Genomic DNA, 26,394 nt, shown 5'->3' on the forward strand with positions numbered 1-26,394 from the left:
ATCATTTTATAAGTTCTCGAAGTCTTTTCAGCGCTTCTCCCGTTTTCAAGTTCGTCTTAAGTTTCTATTTTTAAGATCGTGTGTGCTTCTCTGCGCTTTTCAGGTACTCAAATCTTTTCCCCTCCATAGTTACGCTTGCGGTGCTCGTTTCCATGGCATTGGCCCTTGTAGCATGTGGCCAGTGTAACATCCGGTATGCCACAGTTTACCTCCTCCAGGCTTCCCCAGGTACTAATTTATCGACTAGCCCGCAGGGGAGGATGAAGAGCTGGCTGATTTGCATTCGAACCCGGGGCCGCGGACGCGTAGCTATATAGTCACGCTAACCACTAGACCACGGAGGCGGAGGCGTGATTCCCTTAGCCCCTCAGGTTATCAACTTCTCTGGTGCTCCTTCCTTCTGTAGTCCTCAAATCCTTATCTGTGTTCTCCCCTCCAGGTCGTTTCTTGCGTACCTTCATCATGTCCTTTTCCGTGGTCTCCCTTTAAAGTCTCTTCGTGCCTCCCTCCATCTCAAGTTCCTTTTTGTGGTCTCTCTTTACAGTCTGTGCGTGCGTCCCTCCATCTCAAGTCCTCAAGTCCCTTTCTGTGGTTTCCTTTCAAGTCTTCCTGCATCCTTTCCTCTCAAGTCCTCAAGTCCCTTTCTGTGGTCTCTTTTCAAGTCTTCCTGCATCCTTTCCTCTCAAGTCCTCAAGTCCCTTTCTGTGGTCTCCTTTCAAGTCTTCCTGCATCCTTTCCTCTCAAGTCCTCAAGTCCCTTTCTGTGGTTTCCTTTCAAGTCTTCCTGCATCCTTCCCACTCAAGTCCTCAAATCCCTTTCTGTGGTTTCCTTTCAAGTCTTCCTGCATCCTTTCCTCTCAAGTCCTCAAGTCCCTTTCTGTGGTTTCCTTTCAAGTCTTCCTGCATCCTTCCCACTCAAGTCCTCAAGTCCCTTTCTGTGGTCTCCCATTAAGTTCTTCCCTGCGTTCCATTATCTCAAGTACCTTTCTGTAACTAATCTCTTCCCGGCGTCCCTTGCTAAATCCTTTCTCCTTCTCCTTGCGAATCCTCACGCTCCTTCCTGCGTGTCCCCTTCAAGTCCTTAATTCTGGGGTCCTTCTAAAATCCTGCGGCACTTTTTCTACGCCTCCTCTCCAAGTACTTAAGCCTGGCACCCCTCCAACACAGCCCCCCCTCCCCCTACACCCCTTGAAGGAATTACTACCCCCATGTCTCCCTCCCCCCTGTCCTTCCCTCCTCAGCCCCTCCCTCGCCTTCCTTTGTTCTCTCACCCCAGAAAAAAATGGAAGATGGAGCTGGGGAAATGACAGCAAAAATAATGACGATGAGGGGAGTGATTCTGGTGATAAGGATGATGGTGGTGGTGGTGGAGACGGTGGTGGTGGTGGTGTATGTAGGCCAGCTGGTGGTGTTGAAGCATCAGTGGTAGTGGTGATGATGGTGTTTGAAGTGTAGTGGCTGGTGTTGCGTATGTAGTGGTGATGCTGATGGTGGTGGAGGTGATGTTGGTGGTGGCGATGATGGTGGTGGTGGTGGTGATGGTGATGCGTAAGGGTGTGTAAACTAGCTGGCGGTGTTGTAACGTTAATGGTGGTGATGTGTAAATGGTGGTGTGTAAACTAGCTTCAATACCATCACCGACGCCATCACCACCACCACCTCCACCACCACCACCATCATCACCACCTCCACCTCATCTTTCACCACTACTGTCATCACCATCACCACCTCCATCTCCTTATTACCACCACCTCATTTTCATCACGACTACCATCATCATCACCACCACCACCACCACCACCATCACCGTCATCACCACCACCATCATCACCACCACGACCACCACCACCATCACCACCACCATCATCACCACCACAATCACCATTATCACCACCATCACCACGACCACCATCATCACCACCACCACCACCACCATCATCACTACCATCATCATCACCACCACCACCACCACCACCATCACCGTCATCACCACCACCATCATCACCACCACGACCACCACCACCATCACCACCACCATCATCACCACCACAATCACCATTATCACCACCATCACCACGACCACCATCATCACCACCACCACCATCATCACTACCATCATCACCACCACAATCACCATCACCACGACCACCACCACCACCACCATCACCATCACCTCTCTCTCTCTCTCTCTCTCTCTCTCTCTCTCTCTCTCTCTCTCTCTCTCTCTCTCTCTCTCTCTCTTGTTGCTCTCTGTGAATGATGAGGCAGCGAACAGAATAGCAACCAACATTAGCAACAACAACAACAACAATACTAACATCAGAAACATCAATAAGACTAACAATCAAAACAACAATAACAACAAGACTAACGCTAACGACAACAGCAACAGCAGGAGCAAAATGGTGACACTATAAACACTTGCCAGCGCTTTAGCGGGGTGGGGCCGATCATCAGGCCCCACCAAGAAACCCTATCGATGCCATAGGTCGTGAGGTAAAACAACAACAACAAAAACAATAACAACACTAATAACAACAATGTGCCTCCTCCTCCTCCTCCTCCTCCTCCTCTTCCTCTTCCTCCTCCTCTTCATCTTCTCTCTTCCTCCTCCTTCTTCTCCTCCTCCTCCTCTTCCTCCTCCTCCTCCTCCTCCTCCTGCTCCACCTTCTCCTCCTCTTCCTCTTCTTCTTCCTCTTCCTCCTCTTCCTCTTCATCTCCTCTCTTCCTCTTTTTTCTTCCACTTCCTCTTCCTCCTCCTCGTTACCCTCCCTCTCCCTCCCCCCCCCACCACCATCAAGCCCCCAATATTACCTGTCCTGCCCTCCTCGACAATAGCAACAACAACAATAACATGTTCATTTAATCAGCAACACACTTAGGAAGCAATACAGCCCACTTAATGGAGAAGACAACACCACTCAGCACGTCAGGCAACACAATTATTGCGACACTCACCAGCGACAGACACGACTATGCTATCGGACAACACACCCACGTAAGCAACACACACAACACAATTAGTATAACAGTAGATGGCAACATATTTATGACGGCGAACAACATCACAATATCACACAACACAACTACGAGAACACAAAGACAACACGCCAGGCAACACAATAACATCAAACAACACATTTTTACAACACAATTACATCAGACGACAAATTCAGAACGCATCAACGAACACATTTCCAACATATGCACAACACATTAAGGGACACAACCACAACACATCAGACAACACATTCACAACACTTCAGGTAACACAACTGCTCCGTTATTACAAGCCCACACAACACAACCTCGACTATTCCACACGTGACGCATCGAAAAAACAACCCTTTAAGTATGTCAACAAGCCTTAAAGTTAAATACGTACAGTAAGTTCGTTATAAGATTCTAAGCCTATAATGGGGTCAGTAATTACCTTCAAGTTTACATCAAAAGAAGTTTTAATGAGGTAATAACATCAACACATCAGCTCGTCAACGTCACGGCGAATGTAAGAAATTAGTTAATTAGGAAGTCATTTTGCCGTAGAGTTTTACGTGTCAAAATCTTGGCTCTGTACAGTTTTTATCCTCGACCACTTGTTGACACGTAATTAATGGAACCCGCTTCCTTTCCTTACTTTCTTTGGTACGTTGATTTTGTTTGTGTGATTGTTTGCTTGTTTATTTGGTTGTTTGTTTGATAGTGAAGATAGATTCGTAAAGTGGGTTTCGTAGCTCGGTTTGTGGAGGCGTTAAATAATTGTCATGAAAGAAAAATATGTCAGTTTGTTTTGTATGAGGGATAGCCCGTGTTGGAAGGTTCGCGGAGTTATAGTCTGTTGACGGAGCCTGTTCATCTGGCGCCTAGGCAGCGTTTGTTACGGCTCCTGTGATTGGCTGCACCCCTCCCCCACTCACATGCCATTCATGTCCGCCGTGACGCTACACACTTGTATTTTCTTCGTCATAGCTCGTCTCTTATTCACGACAGACCACTTTAGTTGGTACCGTTGGACTCAGCAGTAATTGCGCAACTCAGTTATATTTATCTAAACTCGATAAAATAAAACATGAAGGAAATGTGATGAGTTGAAGTCACAAGACAGCTCCGAAATGTTTGTAACACGGTTTACTTATCATCGCTTTTCTCGGCAGTCTTTGAACCAGGGTTGAAATAAATAATTTCATCTCGTAGAGCAAAGTCTCCTGAACGCTGTGGTGCGATCAGATTATAGATAAAACGTGACATGAGCATAACACAGAACGGTTTCTAAAGATGTGAACAGCGACGACGCATGACTGCCCGCGCCTGGCCGCAGGTCGGCCGCCTCTTGTGGTGAATTAGGCTATTTTTCGTCTCCTTATTTCTTTTGCTGCATTCATCGTCAACAAACGAAAACCCTTATGCATTATCCCAACTACAATAAAAAAAAATTACTGATGAGTGCCCGAAACACACACACACACACACACACACACACACACACACACACACACATATATATATATATATATATATATATATATATATATATATATATATATATATATATATATATATATATATGTGTGTGTGTGTGTTAATGAAAGAAATGACCTGGAAAATATAAGGAACGAAGAATAGATTACTTAGTTCTGCAGACCTATATATTTATATATATATATATATATATATATATATATATATATATATATATATATATATATATATATATATATATATATATATATATATATATATATATATATATATATATATATATATATATATGTATATATATGTAAATATATAAATATCTATATATATATATATCTATTCATCTATCTATATATATATATATATATATATATATATATATATATATATATATATATATATATATATATATATATATATATATATATATATATATATATATATATATATATATATATATATATATATATATATATATATATATATATATATATATATATATATATATATATATATATATATATATATATATATATATATATATATATATATATATATATATATATATATATATATATATATATATATATATATATATATATATATATATATATATATATATATATATAAACGTAAGGAGTCTGCAAGAGGCCGGTAATCTGTTCTTCGTTCCTTATATTTTCTAGTCATTTCTTTTTATTAACATCTATGCTCGTCTTTTTGGTGCTTTTCATATTGCAATCTATAACTAACTAATCTATTCTTCGTTCCTTATATTTTCCAGGTATTTCTTTTTATTAACTTGTATGCTTGTCTTTTTAGTGCTTTTCTTATTCCAATCTATAACTAACTAATCTATTCTGCGTTACTTATTTTTCTATTTACTTCTTTTCATTAACTTCTAAGCTTGTCTTTTTGGTACTGTTCTTATTCCAATATATAATTAACTAATCTATTTTTCTTTCCTTATATTTTCTAGTTATTTCTTTTCATTAACTTGTATGCTTGTCTTTTTGGTACTTTTCTTATTCCAATTCATAACTAACTAATCTATTCTTCTTTCCATATTTTTCTATTTAGTTCTTTTCATTAACTTCTATGCTCGTCTTTTCAGTACTTTCCTTATTCCAATCTATAACTAACTAATGTATCCTTCGTTCCTTTTACTTTCTACTTATTTTTTTATTAACTTGCATGCCCGTCTTTTTGGTGCTTTTCTTATTCCAATCTATAACTAACTAATCTCTCCTTTGTTCTATTTATTTTCTAGTTATTTCTTTTATTAACTTGTATCCTTGTCTTTTTTGGTGCTTTTCTTATTCCAATTTATAACTAACTAATCTATTCTTCTTTCCATATTTTTCTATTTACTTCTTTTCATTAACTTCTATGCTCGTCTTTTCAGTACTTTCCTTATTCCAATCTATAACTAGCTAATGTATCCTTCGTTCCTTTTATTTTCTACTTTTTTTTTTATTAACTTGTATGCTTGTCTTTTTGGTGCTTTTCTTATTCCAATCTATAACTATCTAATCTAGTCTTCGTTCCTTATTTTCGAGGTATTTCTTTTATTAACTTCTATGCCTGTCTTTTTTTGTGCTTCTCTTATTCCAATCTTTAACTAACTATTCTATTTTTCTTTCCTTGTATTTTTCTAGTTATTTCTTTTTATTAGCTTCTACGCTCGTCTTTTTGAAGCTTCTCTTATTCCAATCTATAACTAACTAATCTATTCTTTCCTTATTTTTTCAGATATTTCTTTTTATTAATTCGTATGCTCGTCTTTTGGGTACTTTTCTTATTCCAATCAATAACTAACTAATCTATTCTTTCCTTATATTTTCTAGTTATTTCTTTTCATTAACTTTTATGCTCGTCTTTTTGGGTTCTTTTCTTATTCCAATTTATAACTAACTAATCTATTTATCGTTCCTTATATTTTCTAGCTATTTCTTTTCATTAACTTCTATGCTTGTCTTTTTTGGTGCTTTTCTTATCCCAATTTATAACTAACTTTTCTATTCTTCTTACAATATTTTTCTATTTACTTCTTTTCATTAACTTCTATGCTCGTCTTTTTAGTACTTTTCTTATTCCAATCTATAACTAACTAATCTATTCTTCGTTCTTTATATTTTATAGTTATTTGTTTTCATTAACTTGTATGCTTGTCTTTTTTAGTGCTTTTCTTATTCAAATCTATAACTAACTAATCTATCCTTCGTTCCTTTTATTTTCTAGTTATTTCTTTTAATAACTCGTATGCTCGTCTTTTTGGTTATTTTCTTATTCCAATCTATAACTAACTAATCTATTTTTTGCTCCTTATTTTTTCTATTTACATCTTTTTATTATCTTGTGTGCTTGTCTTTTTTGGCTCTTTTTTTTTATTCCAATCTATAATTAACTATTCTATTATTTCCTTATTTTTCTATATATTTCTTTTATTAACCTCTGTGCTCGTCTTTTTTGGTTCTTTTCTTATTCCAATTTATAACTAACTACTCTATTCTTCGTTCCTTGTTTTTCTTTTTATTTCTTTTCATCAACTTCTACGCTCGTCTATTTGGTACTTTTCTTATTCCAATTTATAACTAACTAGTCTATTCTTCTTTCTTTATATTTTCTAGTTATTTCTTTTAATTAACTTCAATGGTTGTCTTTTTGGTTCTTTTATTATTCCAATCTATAACTAACTAATCTATTCTTCGTTCCTTATTTTTCCAGGTATTTCTTTTCATGAATTGTATGCTTGTCTTTTTAGTGCTTTTCTTATTCCAATTTATAACTAACTAATCTATTCTTCTTTCCTTATTTTTCTAGTTATTTCTTTTTATTAACTTCTATGCTCGTCTTTTTGTGTTCTTTTCTTATTCCAATCTATAACTAACTAATATATTCTTTCCTTATTTTTTCAGATATTTCTTTTTATTAATTCGTATGCTCGTCTTTTGGGTACTTTTCTTATTCCAATCAATAGCTAACTAATCTATTCTTTTCTTATATTTTCTAGTTACTTCTTTTCATTAACTTCTATGTCTTTTTGTCATGTTTCTTTTCTTATTCAATTTATAACTAACTAATCTATTCTTTCTTTCTTATATTTTTAGCTATGTCATCTTTTTGCCTTTTTTAGCTTCTATGGTTTTTGGTGCTTTTCTTATTCCAATTTATTACTAACTAATCTATTCTTCCCTTATTTTTCCAGGTATTTCTTTTCATTAACTTCAATGCCTGTTTTTTTTGGTACTTTTCTTATTTGTTCTTATTTGTTTATTTGTTTCTGATCTGTTAAAAAAAAGAAATAAGAAGAAAAATAGGAAACGCAGAATATATTAGTTAGTTATAGATTGGAATAAGAAAAGCACATAAAAGACAGTATTCTAGTTAATAAAAAGAAATACCTGGAAAATATAAGGAACGAAGAATAGATTAATTAGTTATAGATTGGAATAAGAAAAGCACATTAGAGACAGCATTCTAGTTAATAAAAAGAAATACCTGGAAAATATAAGGAACGAAGAATAGATTAGTTAGTTATAGATTGGAATAAGAAAAGCACAAAAAAGACGAGCATACAAGTTAATAAAAGAAATAACTAGAAAATAAAAGGAACGAAGGATAGATTAGTTAGTTATAGATTGGAATAAGGAAAGTACTACAAAGACGAGCATAGAAGTTAATGAAAAGAAGTAAATAGAAAATTATGGAAAGAAGAATAGATTAGTTAGTTATGAACTGGAATAAAAAGCACCAAAAAACAAAAGCATACAAGTTAATAAAAATAAATAGCTAGAAAGTATAAGGAACGAAGAATAGATTAGTTAGTTATAAATTGGAATAAGAAAAGCACCAAAAAGACGACCATAGAAGTTAATGAAAAGAAATAACTAGAAAATAAGGAACGAAGAATAGATTACTTAGTTATAGACTGGAATAAAGAAAGTACCAAAAAGACGAGCATAGAAGTTTATGAAAAGAAGTAAATAGTAAAATATGGAAAGAAGAATAGATTAGTTAATTATAAATTGGAATAAGAAAAGCACCTAAGAAGACAAGCATACAAGTTAATAAAAAGAAATAACTAGAAATATAAGGAACGAAAAATAAATTACTTAGTTAAAGATTGGAATAAGAACAGCACCAAAAAGACAAGCATAGAAGTTAACTAAAAGAAATAACTAGACAAATATAAGGAAAGAAAAATAGATTACTTACTTATAAATTGGAATAAGAAGAGTACCAAAAAAGACGAGCATAAAAGCATATAAATAGATATACCTGGAAAAATAAGGAAAGAAGAATAGATTAGTTAGATTATAAACTGGAATAAGAAAGCACTAGAGAAGACAAGCATACAAGCTAATTAGAGAAATACCTCGAAAATAAGGAACGAAGAATAGATTAGTTAGTTATAACTAACTAAACTATTCTTCGTTCCTTATTTTTCTAGTTATTTCTTTTTATTAACTTGTATGCTCGTCTTTTTGGTACTTTTCTTATTCCAATTTATAACTAACTAATCTATTCTTCGTTCCTTATTTTTCTTCTTGTTTCTTATTATTAGCTTCTTTGCTCGTCTTTTTTGTGCTTTTCTTATTCCAATCTATAACTAAAAATTCTATTCTTCCCTTATTTTTCCAGGTATTTCTATTTATTAACTTTTATGCTCGTCTTTTTGGTACTTTTCTTATTCCAATTTATAACTAACTAATATATTCTTTCCTTATTTTTCTAGTTATTTCTTTTCATTAACTTCTATGCCTGTCTTTTTTGGTACTTTTCTTATTCCAATTTATAACTACCTAATCTATTCGTCGTTCCTTATTTTTCTTCTAATTTCTTTTATTAACTTGTGTGCTTTTTGGTGCTGTTCTTAATTCATTCTATAACTAACTAATCTATTCTTCCCTTATTTTTTCTAGTTATTTCTTTTCATTAACTTCTATGCTCGTCTTTTTGATACTTTTCTTATTCCAAGCTATAACAAACTAATCTATTTTTTTTCCGTATATTTTCTAGTTATTTCTTTTTGGTGCTTTTCTTATTCCAGTTTATAACTAACTAATAATCTATTCTTCGTTTCTTATATTTTCTAGCTATTTCTTTTTGTTAACTTCAATGCTTGTCTTTTTTGGTGCTTATTCCAATTTATAACTAACTTATCTATTCTTCTTTCCATATTTTTCTATTTACTTCTTTTCATTAACTTCTGTGCTCACCTTTTTAGTACTTTTCTTATTCCAATTTATAACTAACTAGTCTATTCTTCGTTCCATATATTTTCTAGTTATTTCTTTTAATTAACTTCTATGCCTGTCTTTTTGGTTCTTTTTTAATTCCAATCTTTAACTAACTAATCTATTCCTCGTCCCATATTTTTCTTCTTATTTCTTTTTATTAACTTCTAAGCTTGTCTTTTTGGTACTTTTCTTATTCCAATTTATAACTAACTAACTCATCTATTCTTCTTTCCTTATTTTTCCAGGTACTTCTTTTCATTAACTTGAATGCTTGTCTTTTTTGTGCTTTTCTTATTGCAATCTATAACTAACTAATCTATTTTGCGTTCCTTATTTTTCTTCTTATTTCTTTTTATTAACTTCTTTATTAACTTCCTTATTTTTCCAGGTACTTCTTTTTATTAACTTCTATGCTCATCTTTTTTGGTACTTTTCTTATTCCAATCTATAAGTAACTAATCTATTTTCCTTTCCTTATATTTTTCTAGTTATTTCCTTTCATTAACTCGTATGCTTGTCTTTTTTAGTGCTTTTCTTATTCCAATCTATAACTAACTAATCTATTTTTCGTTCCTTATTTTTCTAGTTATTTCTTTTTATTAACTTCTAAGCTCGTCTTTTTGGTGCTGTTTTTATTCCAATCTATAACTAACAAAGCATTTTTTTAACCTATTTTTCTAGGTATTTCTTTTATTAATTTCTATGCTCGTCTTTTTGGTAATTTTCTTATTCCAATCAATAACTAACTAATCTATTTTTTGTTCCTTATTTTTCTAGTTATTTCTTTTATTAACCTCTGTGCTCGTCTATTTAGTGCTTTTCTTATTACAATTTATAACTAACTAATCTTTAATTCGTTCCTTATATTTTCTAGTTATTTCTTTTCATTAACTTTTGTGGCTGTCTTTTTTAGTGCTTTTCTTATTCCAGTCTGTAACCAACTATTTTTCTTTCCTTATATTTTCTAGTTATTTCTTTTTATTAACTTCTGTGCTCGTCTTTTTGATACTTTTCTTATTCCAATTTATAACCAACTAATCTATTCTTTCATTTTTTTTCAGTTATTCCTTTTTATTAACATGTATGCTTGTCTTTTTGGTGCTTTTCTTATTCCAATTTATAACTAACTAAACTATTCTTTCCTTATTTTTCCAGGTATTTCTTTTTATTAACTTCTATGCCTGTCTTTTTGGTACTTTTCTTATTCCAATCTATAACTAACTTATCAATTTTTTGCTCCTTATATTTCTATTCATTTGTTTTTATTAACTTGTATGCCTGTCTTTTTTTTGGTTCCATTCTTATTCAGATTTATAACTAACTAATCTATTCCTTCCTTATTTTTCCAGGTATTTCTTTTTATTATTTCTATGCTCGTCTTTTTGGTGCATTTCTTATTCCAATTTATAACAAACTAATCTATCCTTTGTTCCTTATTCTTCCAGGTATTTCTTTTTATTAACTTGTATGCTCCTCTTTTTGGTACTTTTCTTATTTTAATCTATAACTAACTAATCTAGTCTTCGTTCCTTATTTTTCTAGTTATTTCTTTTCATTAACTTCTATCCTTGTCTTTTTGGTACTTTTCTTATTCCAATTTATAACTAACTAATCTATTCTTTTTTCCCTTTATTTTCAAGTCATTTCTTTTTATTAACTTGTATGCTTGTCTTTTTTAGTGCTTTTCTTATTCCAATTTAGATTGGAATAATAACAGCACCAAAAAGACAGGCACACAAGTTAATGAAAAGAAATACCTGGAAAAATAAGGGAAGAATAGATTAGTTAGTTATAAATTGGAATAAGAAAAGCACCAAAAAGACGAGCATAGAAATAATAAAAAGAAATACCTGGAAAAATAAAGGAGGAATAAATTAGTTATTTATAAATTGGAATAAGAAAAGCACTAAAAAAGACAGGCATAGAAGTTAATGAAAAGAAATAACTAGAATTTATAAGGAAAGAAAAATAGATTAGTTAATTATAGATTGGAATAAGAAAAGCACACAAAATGACACGCATTCAAGTTAATAAAAAGAAAGAGCAAAAAAATATAAGGAACGAAGAATAGATTAGTTAGTTATAAATTGGAATAAGAAAACAACCCAAAAAGACGAGCATATAAGTTAATAAAAAGAAATATCTGGAAAATATAAGAAAAGAATAGATTAGTTAATTATTGATTGGAATAAGAAAAAGTACCCCAAAAGACGAGCATACGAATTAATAAAAAGAAATATCTGGAAAAATAAGGAAAGAATATATTAGTTAGTAAGAGATTGGAATAGGAGAAGCACCAAAAAGACAAGCATAGAAGTTAATGAAAAGAAATAACTAGAAAAAATATAAGGAAAGAAAAATAGATTAGTTACTTATAAATTGGAATAAGAAACGTACCAAAAAAGACGAGCATAGAAGTTAATAAAAAGAAATAACTAGAAAAATAAGGAAAGAAGAATAGATTAGTTATTTATAAATTGAAATAAGAAAAGCACTAAAAAAGACAAGCAAGAAATTAGTGAAAAGAAATAACTAGAAAAATAAGGAACGAAGGATACATTAGTTAGTTATAGACTGGAATAAGAAAAGAACCAAAAAAGACAAGCATAGAAGTTAATGAAAAGAAATAACTAAAAAATATAAAGAAAGAAAAATAGATTAGTTAGTTATAAATTGGCATAAGAAAAGTACCGAAAAAGACAGTCATAGAAGTTAATGAAAAGAAATAACTAGAAAATAAAGAACAAGGAACAGATTAGTTAGTTATAAATTGGAATAAGAAAAGAACCCCAAAAGACGAGCATAGAATTTTATATAAAGAAATACCTGGAAAAATAAGGAACGCAGAATAGATTAGTTAGTTATAGATTGCAATAAGAACAGCACAAAAAAGACAGCATACAAGTAAATAAAAAGAAACGGCTAGAAAATACAAGGAACGAGGAATAAATTACTTAGTTATAAATTGAAACAAGAAAAGTACCAAAAAGACGAGCATAGAAGCTAATAAAAAGAAATACCTGGAAAAGTAAGGAAAGAATAGATTAGTTAGTTATAGATTGGAATAAGAAAAGAACCAAAAAGACAAGCATAAGGGTTAATGAAAAGAAATAACTAAAAAATATAAAGAACGAAAAATAAATTAGTTAGTTATAGATTGGAATAAGAAAAGCACCAAAAAGACGAGCATACAAATTAATAAAATAAATAACTAGAAAATAAAAGGAACGCAGGATAGATTACTTAGTTATAGATTGGAATAAGGAAGTTACTAAAAAGTCGAGCATAGAAGTTAATGAAAAGAAGTATATAGAAAAATATGGAAAGAAGAATAGATTAGTTAGTTTTAGATTGGAATAAGAAAAGCACCAAAAAAAGACAAGCATACAAGTTAATAAAAAGAAATACCTAGAAAATATAAGGAAAAAGGAATATATTAATTAGTTATAAATTGGAATAAGAAAAGAACCCAAGGAGACAAGCATAGAAGTTAATGAAAAGAAATAACTAGAAAACATAAGGGAAGAATAGATTAGTTAGTTATTGATTGGAATAAGAAAAGCACTAAAAAGACGAGCACAGATGTTTATAAAAGAAATAACTAGAAAAAATAAGGAACGAAGAATAGATTAGCTGGTTATAGACTGAAATAAAGAAAAGTACCAAAAAGACGAGCATAGAAGTTAATGAAAAGAAGTAAATAGAAAAATATGGAAAGAAGAATAGATAAGTTAGTTATAAATTGGAATAAGAAAAGCCCCCCAAAAGACAAGCATACAGGTTAATAAAAAGAAATACATGGAGAAATAAGGAAAGAAAAATAGATTAGTTAGTGATAATTTGGAATATGAAAAGAACCAAAAAGACGGGCATAGAGTTTAATAAAAAATAACAAGAAAAATAAGGAACGAAGAATAAATTAGTTAGTTATAGATTGAAATAAGGAAAGTACTAAAAAACGAGCATAGAAGTTAATGAAAAAAAGTAAATAGAAAAATATGGAAAGAAGAATAGATTAGTTAGTTATAAATTGGTATAAGAAAAGCACCAAAAAGATGAGCATACAAGTTAATAAAAGAAATAACTGGAAAATTAAAGGAATAAAGGATAGATTAGTTAGTTATAGTCTGGAATAAGAAAAGTACCAAAAAGACAAGCATACAAGTTAATGAAAAGAAATAACTAGAAAATATAAGGAAAAAAATAGATTAGTTAGTTATATATTGCAATAAGAAAAGTACCAAAAAGAAAAGATAGAAGTTAATGAAAAGAAGTAAATAGAAAAATAAGGAACGCAGAATAGATTAGTTAGTTATAGATTGGAATAAGAAAATGACAAAAAAGACAAGCATACAAGTTAATAAAAAGAAATACCTGGAAAATATAAGGAACGAAGAATAGATTAGTTAGTTATAATTTGGAATATGAAAAGAACCAAAAAGACGAGCATAGAGTTTAATAAAAAAATAACTAGAAAAATAAGGAACGAAGAATAGATTAGTTAGTTATAGATTGGAATAAGGAGAGTACTAAAAAACGAGCATAGAAGTTAATGAAAAGAAGTAAATAGAAAAATATGGAAAGAAGAATAGATTAGTTAGTTATAAATTGGAATAGGAAAAGCACCAAAAAGACGAGCATACAAGTTAATAAAAGAAATAAGTAGAAAATAAAAGGAACAAAGGATAGATTAGTTAGTTATAGTTTGGAATAAGAAAAGTACCAAAAAGACAAGCATACAAGTTAATGAAAAGAAATAACTAGAAAATATAAGGAAGGAAAAATAGATTAGTTATTTATATATTGGAATAAGAAAAGAACCAAAAAGACAAGCATAAAAGTTAATGAAAAGAAGTAAATAGAAAAATAAGGAACGCAGAATAGATTAGTTAGTTATAGATTGCAATAAGAAAAGCACCAAAAAGACAAGCATACAAGTTAATAAAAAGAAATACCTGGAAAATATAAGGAACGAAGAATAGATTAGTTAGTTATAGATTGCAATAAGAAAAGCACCAAAAAGACAAGCATACAAGTTAATAAAAAGAAATACCTGGAAAATATAAGGAACGAAGAATAGATTAGTTAGTTATAGATTGCAATAAGAAAAGCACCAAAAAGACGAGCATAGATGTTGATAAAAAGAATATATGTCCGTTTGTTTTGTATGAGGGATAGCCTGTGTTGGTAGGTTCGCGGAGTTAGTTTGAGCAGCCGGGTTCAGGGTTGCGTTATGTTATGATGAAGAAAAATATGTCCGTGTGTTTTGTGAGTGGTATGACGTGTGTTGGAAGGCTGGTGGTGTTTGGCTGGCCGGGTTAATGGATGCCTTGTATCTTTATCAGAGAAAAATTACTGCTATTATACGTTGTGAAAGAAAAACAAAGCTGAATAACAATAATATCAATGCTTCAGGTGGAAATAGATCTCACGCGAGGATAATATCGTTGAAATAAAGTAAAAAATAACGATGAGTGATGTATTTTAGTAAGTGTATGTTTTCAGTTTACTGTAGACGTTAAGAAAAATATGGAATGTTATTATTACGAATCATATTTTTTTAATACTTATGCTTTAAAATAAGGAAATGCAAGAAAAATAAACTATACTGCTTGGTTTCCACGCACTACCACAGCTTAGCATTTTCTTCTTTAACTAAAACAGAAAAAATCATGGTATTTTTCCTCTTACTTGAGCTTTGAACTATAAAGACCAAGTTTGGGGCACACACTACAGCTGCGCGTCGCCTCAGCGCTCATCTCCGTTTGAAGTATATATATATGTAAAATACTGTTTAAAAATTGCCATATATACCAACACATCGTAGGATTTGCTTGTGATGGTTTTGCTTTGAAATGAAATAGAAAGGAGAAGAAAAGGAAAAGGAAGGCAATGGGTCAGGTGGAGAGGATAAAGTAAGAGAAAGGGAAAAAAAAAGAGAGAGGAAGGTAGAGTCGGGTGGAGAAGGTAAAAGGAAAACAGAAAGGGAAAGAAAAGGAAAAGGAAGGCAATGGGTCAGGTGGAGAGGATAAAAGAAGAAGAGAAAGGGGAAGAAAAGAGAGAGGAAGGTACAGAGCCAGGTGGAAAGGGGTAAAATAAGAAGAGAAAGGGAAAGGAAAGGTAAAAGAAGGCAATGGGTCAGGTGGAGAGGATAAAAGAAGAAGAGAAAGGGGAAGAAAAGAGAGAGGAAGGTAGAGTCGGGTGGAAAGGGGAAAAAGAAGAATAGAAAGGGAAAGAAAAGAGAGAGGAAGGGAAAAAGGAAAAAAGAAAGGGAACGACGAGGGTACAGAAGGGATACAGTGAATATGTTCTTTTATTACTAAGGCTCGGAAATATAAACAAAAAGACAATATTATTCAATCATTATGTATCAAACAAATTTACAGCTTTAGTCTAAGCCTCGCAACACTAACGGCGCGTGACACTCCCTCCCTTGAACCGCCGCCCTGCACGTGGCTAATTTTGTCCTCCCTCCGTGCACGCGGGGACAACAACAGAGCTTACAAGAACAACACATCATGAAGTTCCCCCATAACGACAGCCGTGTCCAGGAACATTACTCATCCATTGCCGGTCCAGTTCCCTTCCTGACTCTTTCCATGCGATCCAGGACAGTACCTTCTTTTTCCTTTGTTTTCCATCATCACTTCCCTTTTCTTTTCCCTTCTTCCTTTCTTTCTCTTCCTACCATTTTTTCCCTTCTTCCTTTCTTTCTCTTCCTACCATCATCACTTCCCTTTTCTTTTCCATTCTTTTCTTTCTCTTCCTACCATTTTTTCCCTTCTTCCTTTCTTTCTCTTCCTACTGTCATCACTTCCCTTTTCTTTTCCATTCTTCCTTTCTTTCTCTTCCTACCATCAACACTTCCCATTCCTTTTCCATTCTTCTTTTCTTTCTCTTCCAACCATCTTTTCCCTTCTTCCTTTCTTTCTCTTCCAACCATCTTTTCCCTTCTTCCTTTCTTTCTCTTCCTACGGTCACCATTTCCCTTTTCTTTCCATTCTTCCTTTCTTTCTCTTCCTACGGTCACCATTTCCCTTTTCTTTTCCCTTCTTCCTTTCTTGCACTCTCACCAACACCATCACCCTTTCATCCACAACCCCCGCTAGGCAAGTAATTTTCAGGGCACACGCGAATGCACGGATCAGCGGGACAACCTATAAGATGCTCCGGCTTGGTGGCATCAGGGTTATTATCATCCACTCGCTGCCGGGACGCTGATCGATACAACAACACCGTAATGAGGTATTGGAGGAGCCCAGCAGCCGCCTTTGTGTCCCGGGCATTTTTTATCATAGCTTTTTGTTAGCTTTGATACCGAGCCAGCCAGCCAGTCACCCAGCCAGCCAGCCAGCCAGCCAGTCACCCAGCCAGCCAGCCAGTCACCCAGCCAGCCAGCCAGCCAGTCACCCAGCCAGCCAGCCAGTCACCCAGCCAGCCAGCCAGTCACCCAGCCAGCCAGCCAGTCAGCCAGTCACCCAGCCAGTCAGCCAGTCACCCAGCCAGCCAGCCAGTCACCCAGCCAGCCAGCCAGTCACCCAGAAGTCCCTCATCACCACAGCCATCACCACCATAATCAATAACATCACCATCATTATCAGAATCATCATCATCAACACCACCACCACCACTATCATCACCAACACCATCAGCAAACTTCACCATCGCCACAGCAGCCGCCACCGTACCAATAACATCACCCCCAGTAACATTACCGCTCCCCCCCTCTTCACCACCATCAACAACAACAACACTATCAGCTCAGCAACAACACCATTAGTCTATCATCATCACCACCACCACCACCACCACCATCAACAACAACACCGCCACCACCACGACCAACAACAACACAATCAACAACACCAACACCACCACCACCACCAACAACAACAACAACACCATCAGAAAGAGTAACACTATCTCCCACCCCTCCACCACCACCACTTAAGATCACCACCACCACCACCATCAACAACAACACCGCCACCACCACGACCAACAACAACACCATCAACAACACCAACACCACCACCACCACCAACAACAACAACACCATCAGTAAGAGTAACACTATCTCCCACCCCTCCACCACCACCACTTAAGATCACACGCACCTCTCTTGGAAATGCTAAAAGGTCACAGCAGACAGTTAAAAGGTGTGAGGAAGACGGAGAAATGAAATCCACATTGTAGACAGCTTAAGGAGGAGGAGGAGGGGAAAGCGTATGAGGAGGAGGAGGAGGAGAAAGAGGAGGAGGAGGGCAACGACGACAACAGGAAGGAGAAGAAAGAAGAGGGGAAGGAATAATAACAACGAAGAGGAACAACAACAAGTAGAGTAAAAAAGAAAGAAAAAGAACCTGAAGAATGAGAAACACAAAATGGCAAAGATGAAAGAAGAGGAGGAGGAGGAGGAGGAGGACGACGACGAGAAGAAGAAAAAGAAGAAGAAAGAGAAAGAGTAGGAGATGAAATGACAATAAAAGAAGAACAGCAACAACAACAAAACAATAACATAAGAAAAAGATTAAAAGAAAGAGGAAAATGGAAGACGAAAGAGAAACACAAAAAGCGAACAACACAAAAGGAAGAAGAGGAGGAAAAGGAACAAAAGAAGGACAACAACGAAAAGGAGGAGGAGAAGGAGGAGGAGGAGGAGGAGGAGGAGGAGGAATAACCAGAACTGAACAACACCACTACCAAAACAATAACACCAGAGCAAAACAAGAACAGGATAAAAAAAATAGACGAAAAAAAGAACAAGACTGGGAGGCACCACAAGGCCCGGAAAACGCAGCCATGCAAAACAGAAGAAAAAAAGAAAGAAGGACGAAGCAAAAAAGAGAAGATAAAAGAGAAAACAAAGGAAAAGAAAGAGAAAAAACACGAATACAAAAGAAAAGACCCAAACAAATCCTAGACCAACACAAGCAACATCACCCACTCACCAGCGAACTCAGCAAGTCGTCGGGTACGTTACGCTCGATGTCGCAGAGGGCGCGCGTGGCAGAGTGGGAGAAGAGGACGGGCGCGGGGTGATGGCGAGGGGTGACATCCTGGGCCGTGTTGGAGGAGGCAAGGACAGGTCCACCATCAGCCCCACGCGGTTCATCTCCCTCACCAACTCCTGCAGGGGAAGACAGGACGGATGAGAGGGAGAAAGAGGTTAGAGGTGAACAAGGATGAAAAGTGAGATGTAGAAAGTGAAGAAAATGGAGAGATACGTGAAAAAGTGAGGAAAACGAAGCGAGAAACGGCAGGTGATATGATGAGAAACAAACTCGAGAAAAAAAAAGAAGAGAATGGAGAGAGACAGAGAGAGGGAGAAAAAATAGCAAGGTGAAGAAAATGGATGATAAACAGGTCAGGAAAATGATAAGAAAACAACAGATAAGGAGAATGGAGAAAGAGATGGAAAATGCAGGCGAATAATATGCAGAAAAAAAGGAGATAAATAAAAGTAAGCATGGAAAAAAGGCGAAGGACACGAAGAAAGAAAGAGGAGGAGAAGGAAAAGGAGAAAGAAACAACAGGTAAAGATAATGAAGAGAGAGAAAGAGAACAGGTGAATAGAATGAAGAGAGAGAAAGAGAACAAGTGAATAGAATGAAGAGAGAGAAACAGAACAGGTGAATAGAATGAAGAGAGAGAAAGAGAACAGGTGAATAGAATGAAGAGAGAGAAAGAGAACAGGTGAATAGAATGAAGAGAGAGAAAGAGAACAAGTGAATAGAATGAAGAGAGAGAAACAGAACAGGTGAATAGAATGAAGAGAGAGAAAGAGAACAGGTGAATAGAATGAAGAGAGAGAAACAGAACAGGTGAATAGAATGAAGAGAGAGAAACAGAACAGGTGAATAGAATGAAGAGAGAGAAACAGAACAGGTGAATAGAATGAAGAGAGAGAAACAGAACAGGTGAATAGAATGAAGAGAGAGAAAGAGAACAGGTGAATAGAATGAAGAGAGAGAAAGAGAACAGGTGAATAGAATGAAGAGAGAGAAACAGAACAGGTGAATAGAATGAAGAGAGAGAAAGAGAACAGGTGAATAGAATGAAGAGAAACAGAACAGGTGAATAGAATGAAGAGAGAGAAAGAGAACAGGTGAATAGAATGAAGAGAGAGAAAGAGAACAGGTGAATAGAATGAAGAGAGAAAGAGAACAGGTGAATAGAATGAAGAGAGAGAAAGAGAACAGGTGAATAGAATGAAGAGAGAGAAACAGAACAGGTGAATAGAATGAAGAGAGAGAAAGAGAACGGGTGAATAGAATGAAGAGAGAGAAACAGAACAGGTGAATAGAATGAAGAGAGAGAAACAGAACAGGTGAATAGAATGAAGAGAGAGAAACAGAACGGGTGAATAGAATGAAGAGAGAAACAGAACAGGTGAATAGAATGAAGAGAGAGAAAGAGAACGGGTGAATAGAATGAAGAGAGAGAAACAGAACAGGTGAAAAGAATGAAGAGAGAGAAACAGAACAGGTGAATAGAATGAAGAGAGAGAAACAGAACAGGTGAATAGAATGAAGAGAGAGAAAGAGAACAGTGAATAGCATGAAGAGAGAGAAAGAACAGGTGAATAGAATGAAGAGAGAGAAACAGAACAGGTGAATAGAATGAAGAGAGAGAAACAGAACAGGTGAATAGAATGAAGAGAGAGAAACAGAACAGGAATAGAATGAAGAGAGAGAAAGAGAACAGGTGAATAGGAATGAAGAGAGAAATGAACAGGTGAAATAGGAATGAAGAGAGAAACAGAACAGGTGAATAGAATGAAGAGAGAGAAACAGAAGGGTGAATAGAATGAAGAGAGAGAAAAAGAACGGGTGAATAGAATGAAGAGAGAGAAAGAACAGGGTGAATAGAATGAGAGAGAGAACAGAACGGGTGAATATATTGAAGAGAGAGAAACAGAACAGGTGAATAGAATGAAGAGAGAGAAACAGAACGGGTGAATAGAATGAAGAGAGAGAGAGAGAACGGAGAGATAGAGAGAGAGAGAACACAGGTAAAAAAAAAAAAACGGAAAAAAACATGTACAAAAACAACAACAAAGAAAACAACAGGTGGAGGTGAAGAGATAAAGGCGAAAAAAAAAATCGATAAAAATAGCGGTGAAGAAAATGTCACGAGAAATAAAAAGGAAAGAAGCTGGAGATAAAAATGCAGATGAACAGATGAAGTGAATGTACATATTAATTATACATGATGAGGTGAGAGAGAGAGAGAGAGAGAGAGAGAGAGAGAGAGAGAGAGAGAGAGAGAGAGAGAGAGAGAGAGAGAGAGAGAGAGAGAGAGAGAGAGAGAGAGAGAGAGAGAGAGAGAGAGAGAAAACAGACGAGAGTCGGTAGCTGAGTGCTTAGCGTGCGGGCGCCGTGTTCAGGACAGGGGCTCGCGTCCCGTACTCCGCCACAAGCTGGGAATTTCCTGTCACCGCCGAGTTGCCTAAGACTACACCGCCGAGTGGCCTAAGACTACCCACATGCTGCCCTGAAGACCACTTATCAACCCGGACTCTAGATTATGGCGCCACTGTAAACACTTGCCTACGCCATAAGGGGCTGGGGCCGACCATCAGGTCCCGCCAAGAAAGCCTACCGGCGCAATAGGCAGAAACATTAAAAAAGACAGACAAACAGAAATAGACAGACATAAATACAATAGTTACAAGTATGAAGCTTCCGAGGGAACGAGACAAGGGCAGGAATAAAGAAAGGGTAGTGCATCAGAAAGAGGATCAAGTATTCGTGTTCTCAGAATTTGTGCAAGAAAAAAAGTTGCTTCAAAGGTTATGTTTTGAGTATCAAGGGAAGGTTTTTCGTGTGTAAAGAAGATTTGGAGGCACAGTCCTGAACAAAAGAGAGAGAGAGAGAGAGAGAGAGAGAGAGAGAGAGAGAGAGAGAGAGAGAGAGAGAGAGAGAGAGAGAGAGAGAGAGAGAGAGAGAGAGAGAGAGAGAGAGAGAGAGAGAGAGAGAGAGAGAGAGAGAGAGAGAGAGAGAGAGAGAGAGAGAGAGAGAGAGAGAGAGAGAGAGAGAGAGAGAGAGAGAGAGAGAGAGAGAGAGAGAGAGAGAGAGAGAGAGAGAGAGAGAGAGAGAGAGAGAGAGAGAGAGAGAGAGAGAGAGAGATAGAGAGAGAGAGAGAGAGAGAGAGAGAGAGAGAGAGAGAGAGAGAGACAGAGAGAGAGAGAGAGAGAGAGAGAGAGAGAGAGAGAGAGAGAGAGAGAGAGAGAGAGAGAGAGAGATTGGAGGAGCGGCGGGCGGGTCACGGGAGTCAATATGATGCAGCTATTCTTTCATCAAGGCGCGCGAGGAAATGAAAAAACGTCGAGCACAGATTAAATCACCAAACCTCTCCGAAAAATTACTTCCATTTGCATGTTGGGAGATGCGACGCGGAACGGAAAGTGAAACAGAAAAAATAACAAAAGACCATCAAGCAAACAAGCACAGTAATGGAAGAATGAACAAACGGACACACAAAATAATGAAAGACCAGAAAAAAAAGCATATTAAGTACTAAGAATAGCATAGTAAGAAGAGGAAGCAGAGTAATAGAAAAAGACTAAAGACCATCAAGCACACAAGCAAAGTATTGGAAGGTTAACCCTTGACTGCAAAAGTTCCTACAAGAAGACATCACCAAGTTACAGAAATGGAGCAAAAGTGGCTGATAATTCAATGAAGAAAATGTAAAAGTCATGCATTTTGGGAGGGATATCCAGCACACCAATACCACATGGAAACACTCAATTATCCACCACAGAGAAAAGCAGGTCTGGGACTGAGAGCACAGTGTTACTGTGTTGGACATCCAGCACAATCTGAATGCCTCACAGAAACACTCAATATTCACTTCACAGAGGGAAGAGGAAAGACTCAATTATATAAACAGGGTCAGTGATGGGATATTCAGTGCACAATTAATAATACATGGGAACACTCCATTATTCACCACAGAGTGAAGAGGAAGACTGGATTTATATGTTACCAAGCACGTGAAGGATATTCAGCACACTAATGAAGCTACATGGGGAAATACCTACTATTCACTTTCACAGAGGAAGTGAAAGACCTGGGACTATATGCACAACAGGCTACCAGTGAAGTGGGATATCCAGCACACCAGTACCACATGGGAGACACTTTACCATCCACCACAGAGAAGAGGAAAGAATTGGACCAGGCATTGAAGGCTGGTGAAGCGGACATCCAGCACACTAATACCATGGAAACATCCACTATCCACCACAGAGGAAGAGAAAGACCTGGGACTATATAAGTTACCAGGCTACCAGTGAAGGGATATCCAGCACACCAATACCACATGGGAAATACTCCACTATCCACCACAGAGGAAGAGAAAGACCTGGGACTATATGTTACCAGGCTACCAGTGAAGGATATCCAGCACACAATGGTTTACCATTAAGGGAAACACTCCACTATCCACCACAGAGGAAGAGAAAGACCTGGGACTATATTTTACCAGGCTACCAGTGAAGGCCAAATCCATGCCAATCGCAGCGGACGGGTTAAAACAACGAACAGAACAAAAATATATAAAAAAGCATTGTGAGTATTAAGAATAGTATAATAAGGAGAGGAAACGGAGTAAGGATGAAAATATGAAACGAAATGGAAAATAGAAAGAATAGGAGCATAACATGACTAAAAAATGCACAAAAGAACACACCTGCATAGTAATAAAAGGTGAACATTGAACAGCAACGTGGAAAATCAAAATAAGAGAAAGCATTGAAAGACCAAAAAGAAAAAAGAAAACAAGACAAAAAATAAAACACCAAGATTATAATAAGAGATTGAAAAAATGGTGCCACGGGAAATATAACAGAAAGCAATGGAAACTAACATAAATAAAAACAAAATAGACAAAGAATAAAACACCAAGATTGTAATGAGAGATTGAAAAATGCTGCCACGGAAACTATAATGGAAAGCAATGGAAAATAACATAAATAAAACGCCAAGATTGTAATGAGAGGTTGAAAAATGGAAGATAAATAAATAAAACAAAACAGACAAAATAAAACACCAAGATTGAAATGAGGTTGAAAAATGGTGCCACGGAAACTATAAATAGAAACCAATGGAAAATAACATAAATAAAACTAAGGACAAAAATAAAACGCCTAGATTGTAATGGGAGGTTGAAAATGGAAGATAACATAAATGAAAACAATATAGACAAAGACGAACACCAGCATAGAAATGAAAGGCTTGAAATTGAGACCATTGAAAAAGAAAATGGAAAGCACTGGAGAGATAACACGAAGTTCATCCTTTCGCTGCTTTCCGCACATTTTTCATTTTCTTTGCAAGTTTCCATTTTCTTCCTTGTTTTTTTTTCTTTAACTCCGTCATTTCGTCATTTTTCGCCTGCTCTTTCATTTTTCTTTTCTTTTGCTATTTTCCCTCTAGGCTCGTCATTTTGTCATTCTTTTCCAACATTTTTCATTTTCTTTTGCATAGTTTCATTTTCTTCCCTGATTTTCCTCTAAGTTCGTCATTTCGTCATTTTTCCTGGCCTTGTTTTAATTTTTCTTTGCTATTTTTCCTAGGTTCGTCATTTAGTCATTTCTGCATTTTCGCATATTTTTCATTTTCTTTTGCATAGTTTCCATTTTCTTTCCTGATTTTTCCTCTAAGTTCATCATTTCGTCATTTTTCCGCTTGTTTTCATTTTCTTTGCTATTTTCCCTCTAGGTTCATCATTTAGTCATTTTTCGCATATTTTCATTTTCTTTGCATAGTTTCCATTTTTCTTCCCTGATTTTTCCTCTAAGTTCATCATTTCGTCATTTTTTCCCTTCGTTTTCATTTTCTTTGCTATTTTCCTCTAGGTTCGTCATTTCGTCATTCTTTTCGCATATTTTTCATTTTCTTGCATAGTTTCCATTTTCTTTCCCTGATTTTTTTCCTCTAAGTTCATCATTTCGTCATTTCCGCCTCGTTTTACTTTTTGCAGTAAGTTTTTCCCTTTCAAGTTTATTTCGTTTTCAGGCGCGTTTTCATTTTCTTTCGCTGTGTTTTCCTTCTTTCTTTCGGGCACGCTTCATTTTCTTAGCTTTATTTCTCCCTCTAGGTTCCTTTCATTCTGTCACCTTTTCGCCTCGTTTTCCATTTTCTTTTGCTATATTCTCCTTCCAAGTTCATCGTTTCTGTCATTCTTTTCTGCCTTTTCGTCTGTGCCTGAATTCCCAGGAAACGGAACGAACGGATGCGCTTTCACTCCCTTAAGGGAAGGGGAAGGGGAGAGAGAAGGTTGGGAGGAGAGGGAAGAGATAGCGAGGGGAGGAGGAGAGGAGAAAGGATGGAAAGGAATTGGGCCCTGAATCTACACATACGCGCGACACACACACACACACACATCAATAACATCACACACACACATCATCATCATCACACACGCTACTGTGAGGCCACAAAGCAGCGTCAACATGTTGCTTATTTGATGAAGTATGAGTTTTCCTAGAAGTTTGAACTCAGAAACGCGCGAGAAATTCAATTACGGAACAAACCACGCAGACCTTTATGACAAAATGATAAATACTTAAAATGGAAGTGATGGGAGGAGTGAATGAATGAAGATGGAAGAAGGAAAGAATGAAGAATGAAATAAAGGTAGTAATGAGGAAGAGAAGTAGAGAAGGCAGTAAGGAAGAAGAGGAAGAGAAAGGAGAAGAGGTGAAACAGATCAATATATATAAAAAAAAAACGGAAAAGAAAAAGAAAGAGACAGGCCAGACAGTAGTACAGTTGAAGGAAGGAAGGAAGGAAGGAAAGAAGGAAAAAATAGTAAGAGTGGTTAAAATAACAATATTTATGGTGAATGAAAAGGGCAAAACGATGGAATGTGAATGACTGAACGAACGAAGTGAATGAACGCATGGAAGGGTTGAAGGAAAGAAAGAAAGAAGAGAAGAGAGAGGAAAGGAGAATGGATGAAAGTAAAATAATAGATGGAAATGAAAGGAGAAAATAGATAACAATGAAGGGATAATGGAAGGCGTATGGGAAAGAAGGGCAGAGTGGGAGGCAAAGAAGAAGGGTTGATGAGAAGGAAGACAGAAAGCCAGCGAAGGAAGGCAGGAAGGAATTGATGTAAAAAGAGGAGGAGAGAGGATGAACGAAAAAAGAGAAAAGAAGAAGGTAGGGAAGGAATTTATGAAAAGAGAGAGGAGAGGAGAGAGAGGAACGAAAAGAGGAAAGAAAGAAAAGTAGGAAGGAATCAATGAGGAGAGAAATGGAGAGAAAGGGAGAGAGGTGAGGGAAATTATGGGAGCACAGTCCAGGAAAAAAAAGAAAAAAAAAGAAGGTCACTGCATGCTGTTTGATGAGACGGAGAGAGGGCGGGAGAACGTCAGAGAGGAGGAAATGAAAGAGAAAGAAACGGAGGCACTAAAACGAAAGAGAGACAGATACATGATACAAACAGGGAAACACACACGCAGTAATAAACAACACAAACTATCAAAACAAACAACAACAACTCCATCACACACAGCGCCCATATTCACGCTAACCAACCACCAGCCTTTCCCACCTCCAATGGACTACTACATGCACTCAATACAACATATTTCATTATATTATATACGCAGACGATACTATACATATTAGCTGACAAAGATATTAATTCCTACATTCAAG

The 26,394-nt window shown here is 35.8% G+C and overlaps 1 pseudogene; it reads right to left on the minus strand.

Moving 5' to 3' along the window:
- Nucleotides 1-26,394, minus strand: part of LOC126980768 (dipeptidase 1-like) — a 176,453-nt pseudogene that overhangs the window by 28,683 nt on the left and 121,376 nt on the right.

Source organism: Eriocheir sinensis, chromosome 45 (assembly GCF_024679095.1).
Source record: "Eriocheir sinensis breed Jianghai 21 chromosome 45, ASM2467909v1, whole genome shotgun sequence".
NCBI lineage: Eukaryota > Metazoa > Arthropoda > Malacostraca > Decapoda > Varunidae > Eriocheir > Eriocheir sinensis.